General features: G+C 36.9%; 1 pseudogene; it reads left to right on the top strand.

Annotated features, from left to right (window-relative positions):
- Nucleotides 1-6,722: 6,722 nt before the first annotated feature.
- Nucleotides 6,723-8,859, top strand: LOC102928166 (serine/arginine-rich splicing factor 10 pseudogene; annotated as a pseudogene).
- The last annotated feature ends 4,862 nt before the right edge of the window (nt 8,860-13,721 follow it).

The raw sequence follows: 13,721 nt of genomic DNA, 5'->3' as shown, positions 1-13,721 counted from the left end.
CTTATACAGCCACTTTGGAAATCAATATGACAGTTTCTCAGAGAATTCGGAATCAAACTACCTCAAGACCAAGCTATAACACTCTTGGGCATATACTGAGAGGATGTTCACCATACTTCATGAGCCATATACCAATTCTAATGGTGAAATGTGATAACTCACAAAATTGTGATTTCTCCTGGTGGTTCAAAATTTAAGATGACTCTGCTATTTGCTGTTTTTCATGCTTAAGATCTAGTGCTTAGGAGAATCAAAATCAGATATACAGGTTTCCTTTCTCATATGGCTTTTATGAAAAAAGTGTATAGACACTTTCTTTAGAGAAAACAGAGAAATACAGTTCCCTATTTGTATTATTAAGTCCAAAAGAAAGGGATCAGGAAAAGCAGAGCTCTCTTTTTCTCTCTGTCCCTGTCTCTGACTCTGTCTCTGTCTCTGTCTCTCTCTCTCACTCTTTCTTTCTGTCTCTCATGTATATGTGTGTGTGTGTGCACATGTGTGTGTGCACATGTGTGTGTGTGTATGTGTGTGTGTAATGTCTGGCTGTGGGTCTCTGTATTTTTTCACATCTACTACAGGAGGAAGCTTATCTGATTATGGCTGAACAAGGTATTGATCTATGAGTATAGCAGAATATCATTAGTAATCATTTTATCACTGCTTTTTTTCCTTTGAGGTCTCCCAACATCTTTATTTTTTTAATTTTATAATTTAATTTATTTTACATATCAGCCACAGATTTCCCTGTCCTCCTTCCTCCCCCCACATTCCCCCAGCCTGCCCCATTCCCATCTCCTCCTGGGCAAGGACTCCCCTGGGGATTCAGCTCAGCCTGGTAGATTCAGTCCAGGCAGGTTCAACCCCCTCCTCCCTTCACCCAGTCTGAGCAAAGTGTCCCTGCATAAGCCCCAGGTTCCAAACAGCCAGCTCTTGCACTAAGGACAGGTCATCTTTGTTTTACATCTAGTATCCTCCTATGAGTGAGTACATACCATGTTTGTCTTTCTGAACACTGGGGCCTCCCAAACACTTCAAGCTAATCAACTGTCTCACTTATCCCGAGGGCCTTATCCAGTTGGAGGCTCCTCAGCTATAGTTTGGCTATTTGTTCCTGTGATTTTTCCAATCATGGTCTCAACAACTCTCACTTATACAATCCCTCCTCTTTCTTGCCGATTGGACTCCTGGAGCTCCACCTGGGGCCTGGCTGTGAATCTCAGCATCTGCTTCCATCAGTCACTGGATGAGAGTTCTACCACAACAGCTATGGTGTGTGGCCATCTGATCACCAGAGTAGGTCAGTTCGGGCTTTTTCTCAACCATTGCCAGTAGACTATTGTGGAAGTATCTTTGTGAATTTCTGGGAACCTCTCTAGCACTTTGCTTCTTCCTATTCCCATGGGGTCTTCATTTATCATGGTCTCTTTTTCCTTCTTCTCCCTCTCTGTTCTTGATCCAGCTGGGATCTCCTGCTCTACTAAGCTCTCTTTCCCTCGACACTCGCCCTTCATTACCCCCACTCACGTCAAGTTTACTCATGTAGATCTCATCCATTTCTCTGTCATTGGGCGATCCCTGTGTCTTTCTTAGGGTCTTCTTTTCAAGGTAGCCTCCTTGGAGTTGTGAGTAGCAGTTTAGTCATCCTTTGTTTTACATCTAGTATCCACCTATGAGTGAGTACATATCATGTTTGTCTTTCTGAGTCTGGGTTATCTCACTCAGGATGATTTTTCCTAGATCTATCCATTTGCCTGCAAACCTGATGATGTCATTGTTTTTCTCTGCTGAGTAGTATTCCATTGTGCATATGTACCACATTTTATTTATCCATTCTTCAGTTGAAGGGCATCTAGGTTGTTTCCAGGTTCTAGCTATTACAAATAATGCTGATATGAACATAGCTAAGCATGTGCCCTTGTGGTATGATTGAGCATTCCTTGGGAATATGCCCAAGAGTGGTATAGCTGGGTCTTGGGGGAGACTGATTCCCAATTTTCTAAGAAAGTGCCATATTGATTTCCAAAGTGGCTCTACAAGCTTGCATTCTCACCAACAGTGGATGAGAGTTCCCCTTGCTCCACATCCTCTCCCGCATAAGCTGTCTTCAGTGTTTTTTGATCTTAGCCATTCTGACAGGCGTAAGGTGGTATCTCAGAGTCATTTTGATTTGCATTTCCCTGATGATTAGGGATGTTGAGAAATTCCTTAAAAGTCTTTCAGCCCTTTGAGCTTCCTCTGTTGAGAATTCTTTGTTTAGTTCTATAGCCCATTTCTTAATTGGACTGTTGGGCATTTTGATGTCTAGTTTCTTGAGTTCTTTATATATTCTGGATATCAGCCCTCTGTCAGATGTGGGGTTGGTGAAGAACTTTTCTCATTCTGTAGGCTGTTGCTTTGCCTTGTTGACCTACAAAAGCTTCTCAGTTTCAAGAGGTCCCATTGATTGAATTTTTTCTCTCGGTGTCTATGCTATTGATGTTATATTTACGAAGTGATCTCCTATTTTTTTTTTCATAAGATCAGTAGATCTCTGGGCTAGATAGTATCTGGCCCTTGGTCATCCAAATAGTGTCAGGTATGGATTTGATCTTGTGGAGTAGGCCTTACGTCAAATCAGACATTGGTTCGTTACTCCACAAGCTCTGTGCCACCATTGCCCTCAGGGAACCCCCTGGAAGAAGAGGTTGAAAGAATTTAAAAGCCCAAGGATATAGAGGACGCCACAACAAGGCCCTCCAAATCAACTGAGCAAAGCTCATATGGACCAACAGATATTGAAGCAGCAAACACAGGCCTGCATGGGTCTGCACCAGGTCCTCTGCATATATAGGATAGTGTTCAGTTTGCTGTTGTTATGGGATTCCTGAGTGTGTGCACAAGTGAGTCTTTGGATTCTTGTGCTGTCTCTTGGTATTTTGTCTTTTTTTTCCATTTGTTGGTTTGCCTTGTTAACTTCAATGTCATGGGATTTGTTTTATCTTTTTATATTTTATTCTGTTATGTTCCATAATTATCTCTTAGAAACCTGTTCTTTTTCTCTTTTAAAGATCTATCTATCTATCTATCTATCTATCTTTCTTTCTTTCTACCCATCTTTCTATCTTTCTATCATCTATCTATCTATCTATCTATCTATCTATCTATCTATCTATCTATCTATTATGTACACTGGGATTTTGCCAGGATGTATGTCTATGTGAGGATGCTAGATCCCCCTAGAACTGGAGTGACAGCCAGTTGTGAACTGCCATGTGGGTGCTGAAAATTGAACACAGGTCCTTTGGAAGAGTGGCCAGGGCTCTTAACCACTGAGTCATCTTAACTCCTGAGCAGTCACTCCAGCCCCATTGTCTGTTCTTTTCTAATGAGAGACAGAAAGGTAGCAGATCCAGAGGGGAAGGGAAGTGGGGAAGAACTAGGGGGAGTAGAGGGAGGAGAAACTGTTATCAGGATATATTGTGTGATAAAAGTTACCTAATTTCAATAAAGTGGAAAAAACACAAAACAAACAAAGACCAAAATCAAAACAAAACAAAAAAATAGATTTTTTTCCCTCAAACAATATATCCTGATTAGATAATTTTTTCCCTCCCTCTGCTCCTTCCATTTCCTCCTCACCTTGCCTTTCATCTGGATCCACTTCCTCTCTGTCATTAGAAAACAAATGGGCTTCTAAGGGATAATAATAAAATACATTAATAAAAAAAATACATTAATATAATAAGATAAAATGGAAATGAACACATTGGAATAGGACCAAACAGACAAACATAAAGAATAAAGCATGAGAGAAGGCACAAGAAACAGAGACTCACTCATTTGCACACTCAGGAATCTCATAAAAACACTAAACTAGAAGCCACAATATATACACAGAGGACTTGGTGCAGACCCTCGCAGGCTCTGTGGATGTTTCCTCAATCTCTGTGAATTCAAATGTGCTTCAAGACTCAGAGAGAATTAACAAACACAACTCCTCTCCTTTGTATACCACAAGCCTCTAGACTCAGCTGCCTTCCTGTCAGAAAATAGAGCAAGACACTGTGAAAGCTTAAGAGGAAATTAGTACAATAATGAGCAAGGAAAACCTCAGAGATAGCTCTTCATGTGTCACGGATATGGACAGCATAAAAGGAGATTACATTAATTTATTCACGTCCTGTTAGTGATTTGGCCTTTATAGAATAAATGAGCGAAGCCATAAAGTATCTGTGTTTATAGTCACAGAGAGTGGCTTATTAAGTGTTTGTCTGAGTAAGGCTTGTACAGTAATGAACCCACAGTCCATTTCTGCTATTAGCATCCTCAGCACAAGTTAAATTAGAACTAACAAAAAAGCTTCTATATATTTCTACCTTAATTCTTTATATCTAAAACCATTTCAGACAAAGTATGACTGATGATAATGTGTATAAAGTTTAAATATTTTTAGTTTGACAAAATTTAACCTCTTTTATGGATAATTTCTAAGTGCAACACTTTTCAATATAACATGAAAATATTCTATTAAGGACATTTTTTGCTACTGCCTAATTTAAAAGCATTGTTTCTCAATGTGGCTTAAGTATTTTACAATCCTCTATAAATACAAGCATCCACATTTTAATTTAAGTATTTAATTTAATTAAAAGACTCTCAGCAAACATACACTTAAGCTCTAGGTACAACCTGACATTTTCTGTCTTGCATTTTACATTAATGTGTCAAAAAGAATTTTTGTGGTATATATGTATATGGTGGGAAGATGTCCATGAAGGTGCATGCATCTGTGCAGTAACACATGTGCATGTGTAAAGGCTCGTGTATCCAGGATGGAAGTCAATATCAGGTGACATTCCTTAAGTACCACCACCTTGGTATCTGAGGCAGAATCTCTCACTGGGGCCTGAAAATCATACATTTGTCTAGGCTGGATGGCCAGTGCACTCAAGAGATATTTGCTGCCTGTTTGAATAGCAATGAGATTGTAAGCATGAGGGAAACCCAAGTCATAATTGGCATTCCTTAGCAAATTCCAAGACAAGTCACAGAATAAGATCTGAAAGGAACCAGATAAATCATGAAGTCTGATGCATAACACATTTATTTCACAGGGTTGATTTTAACGATATTTACATTATTTACCTTTCAGATGCCTTAAAATCTTAGAATAATACTAACTGTACTGTGATTCATTTTCTACATACGTCATTCTCAATCACTGTCCTGACAAAGACACACTAATATCTAGACCTAATAAATTTAAACTTGCTATCTTTTTTGATTGCGCATAGGTAGAACTTTAGAATACAGTAACAAACATACTCATTTTTCTTACTAATTCAAGAACATATACTAGAATGTTTTGCATTTCCTTTTAGAAAATTCTTTTCCTAGGCTACTGAAATTTTTATCTAAAAAGCTTTCCTCCTTTGTATATGCCTTTTTCCCCTGTGAAATATGACTTACTTAGCTTTAAAAACACTAATTAATGCAGGTATTTGAGAGCAAGAGAAGTACTGACAGAACATTTTAACCTGAGATGTCCTCAGATTTCCAGATGAGTTTGTTCCTTGGAGAATTGGAGAATAGATTTGTTTTAACGTATTGGTTTGTTCTAGAACATGAAAGATCACAGTGAATTATGAAGCCTGTGTACTGTTAAATTTTTACAAGATACAAAGGAAGGAAACTGAGTTGCTTTAGCTTATAATATCTAAATCAAAGAAGAAACTAGGAAATAGGTGACACTTTTGACATTTACTCAGTTTGATGAGCTCAGTGTTGGGTGATATATTCTTTAAAAACTGGGGGAAAGGCCTTCTGTAAACTTGACTGCTAAATTTTTATTCATAAATTAATTTTTTTTTCTCTTTAAAACTGTGCATTTAAATGCAATGGCACATGGAATAATGCAATAGCTTCAAAACTTAGGGGATCTGCATGACTTACTCATATCTTACTGTCAGCACAGATAACAAAGACAGTGTCACCAGAATAACTTCCTTTCTTTGCACTGACTCTTATGTTCAGTTGCTTTCCAAAGTTTCTTGGTGTAAAATAGAACACCTTGCACTGGAATAATTAACTTCTGTTTCATTTTGAGGTATTTTGTAGCATTTTGATTAAATGAATAAACAGTATTGATCCAATTTTAATCGAATTCCATTTGCTAATTCTTTGAAGTTCCGCAGATTACTCTTGGAAGTTAAAAACAAACCAAAAAGCAATACAGTATGTCTTTTACACTTAAAAATATCATTTCACTCCTTTTTTATTTTTGAGAGTTTTATTGATCTCTACAATGAAATATAATATTACCCACAAATTTCCCTAATCCTCCCCCAATCTGCCTTCCACAAGTAACCTCCCAACTTCATGTCTTTTTAAACTCCATTAGTGCTTCCACATGTGCATGGCTGTGAGACCATCTCCTGGAGCCATGTCCCACAACTGCTAAGACAATGGTTCCCCATTTCCCAGTCACTGTCCACTGCTGTTAGTTCCTCATAGATGCACTTGGAAAAGCATTATATATAACTCTAAAGGAAAGATGTGGGAAATAATTTGGTGGATCAAGCATGTTTCATGTTTTATAATTAGTTATTAATTAGCTAATAAATACTACTGTAATAGCTTCCAGTAAGAGATATTAGCTTTTGGAGTGGATGTGAGCCGCCGCCAGAGCCGCGGACGGTTTGTGGAGCCCGTTAGTGCCGCTGGCCCAGACTCCCGCCACCGTCATGTCCCGCTACCTGCGCCCCCCCAACACGTCTCTGTTCGTCAGGAATGTGGCCGACAACACCAGGTCGGAAGATTTATGGCGGGAAATTGGTCGTTATGGTTCAATAGTAGATGTTTATGTTCCACTTGACTTCTACACTCGACGGCCAAGAGGATTTGCATATGTTCAATTTGAGGATGTTCATGATGCTGAAGATGCTTTACATAATTTGGACAGAAAATGGATTTGTGGGCGTCAAATTGAAATACAGTTCGCACAAGGGGATCGCAAGACACCAAATCAAATGAAAGCCAAGGAAGGGAGGAATGTAAACAGCTCTTCACGATATGATGATTATGATCGATATTGACGTTCTCGAAGCCGAAGTTATGAAAGGAGGAGATCAAGGAGTCGCTCTTTTGATTACAACTATAGGAGATCTTACAGTTCTAGAAACAGTAGACCGACTGGAAGATCATGGCGTAGCCGAAGCCATTCCAACAATGATAGACCAAACTGCAGTTGGAATACCCAGTACAGTTCTGCTTACTACACTTCAAGAAAGATCTGAAAGCAGAAAAAAGAACCAAAGAAGGGCAGTTCAAGCGACCAAAGGGTGGGTGGAAGGTGCTGCAGTATGAATACTGTATGAATATTTTGACTCTGGTCTAAAAAGATAAAAGAATTATCGAAAACTACATGGAATAATTGAAGTCCCTTCAAGTTTGAAAGTAAGCATTTCAGAACAAATAAAAGGAAATTCAACTTTGTACTTGTGGAAACTAATCCCTAAATATGAACAGGTATATTGACTCATGGGTGGCAGATCCATGATAAGTTATTGGAAACTAGGATGTCTGAATATCAAGGAAGACAGCCATAGTCTCTAACAGTGCCTCTCTTGGTCTGTCTCAAACTAAATTGGATGGTAAAGGTATGGTCCAATATAAAGTTTTTATTGATTATCTCTTAAAAGTCAGTTCCATTTACGCCAGTGTTGGCAGGCTTGCCTTTGTTTATTCCAGTGCCAGTATTTTCGGCTTAACTGTTTGTTTTGTTGGCATCTGAATTTATTTACTTGTATACCATGTGCAGTTTACATCTAATCACTCCTTCCCAGGTTAATTCCACTTATACTTGACATCCAACCATGAGGGCCCATCTCTTTCTCACCTCTTGCCTAGACAGTATGTTCAACAGACATTTATTGAATGAAACTTTACTGTGGGCAAAACATTATACTGGATAATTGGAAAATAGTTACTTAGTAAGTACCTACTGAGCACAATCTAGTGAATCATTACAGTATGGCCACATTTTGAGGTGTATTGCGATATTTCATACCATTCATATACTAATGTAATTACAAAACAATACACTATCAAAGAAAAATAATTTTATGGTTGTCTGCCATTTAAAATTATCTAGTATTTGTATCCCATGACTACAAATAATGAAGAAAACCTGTGATAAGCAGATTTATTGTGCAGTGATTAATATACTAGACTAATTACTAAATTGTTAACTTCTGGCTCAGACAAACAGATAATCCCCAAAATAACAAACATTTAACTTTGCATTAAAACAGACCCTGGGTGCTATAATTAGATTATTTTGAGGCAGACAGCTGTTACCACAATGGACTTAGTATATTCTGTATTAGAAAAAAAAAATGTTTACCAGGTTAGACTTTTTAGTGATCTACTTGTACATTTTATAGGGGACATATTCTGTGTATAGTTAATAACTTTATAGTGTCACAAAATGTTTTAGATTCCTTGGTTTCTTGTTAGGATATTAACTTGTTTATCATAACATTGATTCCATCACATTTAAATTTTTGTTGTATTTTTGCCACATATTGAAAACAATGTCAAAATCTGAAATCTGGAAACAGTGTAAAGCCTTTATAACAATTTATAAAATGTAGTAGGATTACACATAAATGAAGGGAGGTAAAAATGAAGGTTATTTTATCTGTGTTAAAAACAAACTTTTTTCAGCCTGCCCAAACTTAAAAAGGCAGCAGGTACCAGGTGAGAATTTTAAATTTTGGCTTGATTTTTGTTGCTGTTTTTATTTTGAATCAAGTTGGAAGTGCTTTTATAGTTTTATTTTCAAGGACACAATAAAAACTGATAAAAACTGAAAAAAAAGAGATATTAGCTTTTGGAGAGATTGCTTTGATAAGATACAAAATTCACTAAGCGTACTATTTTTTATAGTTCTTGTACTTGGAAATGTTTCTAGATTAACTGGACATACAGGAAGCATCCACAGTCATCCTACAGAATCCATGGAGGATTGGTTCTAGGACTCTTGAATTTACTCAAACCCAAGAAAATTTGAGTCCCTTACGTAAAGGGCATATGACTTCCATATAAATTTAAACTCCCTCTTGTATCTCTAGATTACTTATTTGACATAATGGAAGTGCTACACCAGCATTTGTGAAACTTTGGTTTTCAGGAAATAATGAGAAGAGGCCTGTATATGATCATTATAATTGTTTGTTGTTGTTTAGTTTTAGTTTTTGTTGTTGTTGTTGTTGTTTTGTTTTGTTTTGTTTTGTTTTGGAAAGCCCCAGACACACACTGCTACTCAGACAGAGAAAGTATCCCCGTCATGGGAACCTTATTGAAGTAAGGCAGATACTGAGTCTACTGCAGAAAAGAACTATAATATAAGCCAGAAAAAGAAATGTTAATGAGTTTATTAAATAGAGATAAGGATAGTATATAACTCAGGTCTAGGCAAGGATGTTTGAAGAGAGAAAGATTTAAAATATTACATATCCAAAACATGGGTGTCAGCTTCAAAGGGGTCTGCTTAGATGGCTTAAGAATGGACGGGGACACACACACACACACACACACACACACACACACACACACCATAGCACACATGCACACACATATGTACACACACATCACAACATACATATACATATAATGCTCACTCACACACATACAAACCACACTCACACACACACACACAGAAATTTAGAAGTTAAAAGTTACAGTGATCAAAGGATTTAATGTACAATCTTTAAAGATTAAAAACAATTAAAAAACTAAAATTGATTAAAATATTATCTACTGTGAAAGAATTTTTATGTAAATGAAATTGTTCTTCATTTACATAGGTTATTTGGTTTTCAGGATGATAGTAGAGTGCTAACACAGTAAACTAGAGGACATAGGCATTCTGACTCCTGGCAAAATAGTTTGTTGCTTTGAACAGCTTTTTTAGGAAAGGGAGCTCACTATTTTTGTAGGAATCCTTGCTTTTAACAACTAATTAGGTGAAAGGCTTGTATGACAAAAACTTCAAGCCTTTGAAGAAGGAAACTGAAGAAGAATTCAGAAGATGGAAAGGTCCCCCATGCTCATGGATCAGAAAAATTAACAGTAAAAAATCATTTTCCTATTAAAAGCAATCTACAGATTCATGGAATCCCCACAAAAATTCCAACACAGTTCTTTATAGATCTGTAAAGAACAATACTAAATTTCATATAGAAAACAAAAAAACCCAGAATAGCTAAAACAATCATGTATAATAAAAGAACCTCCAGAGGTACAACCATCCCTAACTTTAGGCTCCACGACAGAGTTAGAGTAATACAATTCACATGCTATTGACATAAAACAGACAGGGTTGATTAATGGAATCAGACTGAAGACCCAAACATAAATCCACATACCTATGGGCCCTGATTTTTGCTAAAGAAGACAGAACTACACAAAGGAAAAAAAAAATCTTGAATAAGTGATGCTAGTCTAACTGGATGTTATCAAACAGAATCCAAATTGATCCATGTCTATCACCCTGTACAAAACTCAAGTCCAAGAAGATCAAAGACCTTAGCATAAAACCAGATACACTGAATGTAATAGAAGAGAAAGTGGGGAATAGCCTTGAACTCATTGACATAGGAGACAACTTCCTGAACAAAACACTGATAGCACAGGCACTAAGAACAACATTTAATAAATGGGACCTCATGAAACTGAGAAGCTTCTGTAAGGCAAAGGACACTATCACTAGGACAAAACAGCAGCCTACAGAATGGGAAAAGATTTTCACCAACTCCACATCTGACAAAGGGCAAATATCCAAGCTATATAAGAAACTCAAGAAACTAGACATCAACAAGCTAAATAATTCAATTAAAAAATAGGATGAAGATCTAAACAGAGAATTCTTAACAGAGAACTCTCAGATGGCTGCAAAACACTTAAAGAAATGTTCAACATCCTTAGCCATCAGGTAAATGAAAATCAAGACTACTTTGAAATTCCATCTCATACTTGTCAGAATGACTAAGATCAAAAACACAAGTGACAATGTGGTGGTTTTTCAGAAAATTGGGAATCGATCTATCTCAAGACAAAGTTATAACACTCTTGGGCACATACCCAAAGGATGCTCCATCCTACCACAAGGACACTTGCTCAATCATCTTCATTGAATCTCTATTCAAAATAGTCAGAAACTGAAAATAACCTAAATGTCCCTCAACTGAAGAATAAATAAACAAAACGTGGTGCATTTCCACAATGGAGTATTACTCAGATGTTAAAAAATGACATCATGAAATTTGCAGGTAAATGGATGGAACAAGAAAAGGTTATCGTGAATGAAGTAACCCAGACCCAGAAAGACAAATATAATATAGTATGTACTCTCTATAAATAAAACACTGATTGGCCAGTGGCCAGGCAGGAAGTATAGGTGGGACAAGGAGAGAGGAGAATTATGGGAAGTGGAAGGCTGAGTGAAGGAGACACTGTGCTACTGCCATGACTAGCAACATGTAAAGATGCTGGTAAGCCACGAGCCATATGGCAAGATATAGATTTATAAAATGGGTTAATTTAAGATATAAAAACAGTTAGCAAGAAGCCTGCCATGGTCATACAGTTTGTAAATAATATAAGTGTCTGTGTGTTTATTTTATAAGTGGGCTGTTGGATTGCCAGGGCTTGGTGGGATCCGGAGAGAAAACTCTTGCTACAAATGGCACCCAACGTGGGGCAAAAGTTTCCAACTAACACCTGAATAAAAAGATTCTTAAATGGAGCTAAAAACAGTTCCTAATTGTCTCTTTCAAGTTAGTGGCAGCCTGCATATTTAAGGTACTATCTACTATGACAGGTTCCTGGCGTGCATGCTCGACCTACACTATGGCAGGAACGAGGCCTCTACAAATAACACATTAAGCTGAATGGTGGATTTAGCCCTTGCTAGTACAAAACAAAAAGAGGTTTCTGGGCTACACGCTGCTTTGATAGAAACATAGACCCACTATTTCTAAAAGTTGATGGCTCCCAGAGCTGACAAAAAAACCGTACCACCACCATGTTGGAAAGCTAAAATGGGCAGAGCCAACAGCCACAGTGCTGTTTCAGTCTTAGAATGCTACAATTTAAAACAATAGGTTTACAATAAGACTAATTCAGATAAAATAGTTTACAATATATATAAAAATATACATAGGCTTAAAAGAGAGAGAAAAAAGAATATATATCGTTATATAAACAAATAGTTTTTTAAAGTCTTTAAAAAACAGTAAAGATAATAAGCCATGTAAAGATGACTATCACACAGAGAATCTAGATTATGTTGTTGTCAATATTCATAACTGAAAAAATTTAATTATAAAAGCTGTTAAGTTATGCCAAAATGTATACTTTAAAGGTACCTTGACTTCAAAATTTGGATGTAAGGATATGTTGCTTTCGAAAGGAGGCTCTGCTTTTGTTTCCACAGAAAGCCAGAGGCTATGGATTTGTTCCAGATTAAGATACACCAGGTTTGACCATCCAAGACCCCCTGAAAGGTTTCCGATGACACCATGGCCCAGATGATCCAACATCCAGAACCATTTCAAGGCAACTGGCTCAGACAATACAGCCTCACGGACTACCCCATAAGCCTAAAATTTTCTTTGTGTCCCCATAAGATACAGCGCCCCCCTCCAGCAGGAAGTAGTAAGAGAAGGTATGCCCAAATTCCCAAATATACCAAGCTGGCTTTGGAGATGGAATTGGCTCACTCCCTCTCTAAACCCAGGCATATTGCTTTAAAAAAAAAAAAGGTTAAGAGATTCTTGTGTCCCAAATCAAAAGAGCCCCCTGGTGTGGGAACAGAGAAAAAACAATATTTTTATTTAAAACAGGTTGATTATAAATGCGATCTCTTTCTAAAAAAAGGGGGGGATATGATATAGATATATAGGATATAGAGATGATAGGATAAAGGGGTAGATTAATGAACCTACTTTTAAAGAACAACAACTTGTTTAAAATGTTTTACATTGGTATAGATTTTAATTTATGTTTAAAATGTTTTACATTGGTATAGATTTTAGTTTATTGATACAAGTTTAAACTTAATTTTGTTATTATATATATATGTATATATATATATATATTCTCATTTGAGGTATTATGTTTATGTAACTCATTTAGATTAGAATGGATAATTAAATAGATTAATAATTAGTCATCTATGATAATCATACTCGTAGACATGCTAGTTAAGTCTTCTAGGTATACATAGATATATTTTAGATAGATAGGTAATCTTCAAATACTTCAAAGACCTACAGAATATGACATTTAAAATATTTTAAAAACTTAGACTTTCTGGACAGTGAGACATGTCTGCTCCTGAAAGCACTGATTTACTTCAGAGAAGAGAATGGGCATCAAAGACACTCTGTATGAAGTTTATCTTCACCTTGGCAAAAGTAGCCATTTGGGCAAGAAACTGTTCTTGCCTGGACTGCTTGATCAACTGGACATACAAGACCCATAAAAAGGTAACCACTGAATGTTGCTTGACAAAATGGTCCTTCAGGTTCCTGTTTCACAGAGGAAACTGCCAGACATTTTACAGGACACTAAAAAAAGTGACTGAGAGACTCTAGGCCTGTGGGCTGAAGACAGATGTACCAACTTTACAAGAGAACTTTGGATGACTGTCCAGGCTGTCAGCTGTCTCTGTCTAC

The sequence above is a fragment of the Peromyscus maniculatus genome, chromosome 13 (genome assembly GCF_049852395.1).
Source record: "Peromyscus maniculatus bairdii isolate BWxNUB_F1_BW_parent chromosome 13, HU_Pman_BW_mat_3.1, whole genome shotgun sequence".
NCBI classification, from domain to species: domain Eukaryota; kingdom Metazoa; phylum Chordata; class Mammalia; order Rodentia; family Cricetidae; genus Peromyscus; species Peromyscus maniculatus.
This window is presented reverse-complemented; position numbering and strand designations above follow the sequence as displayed.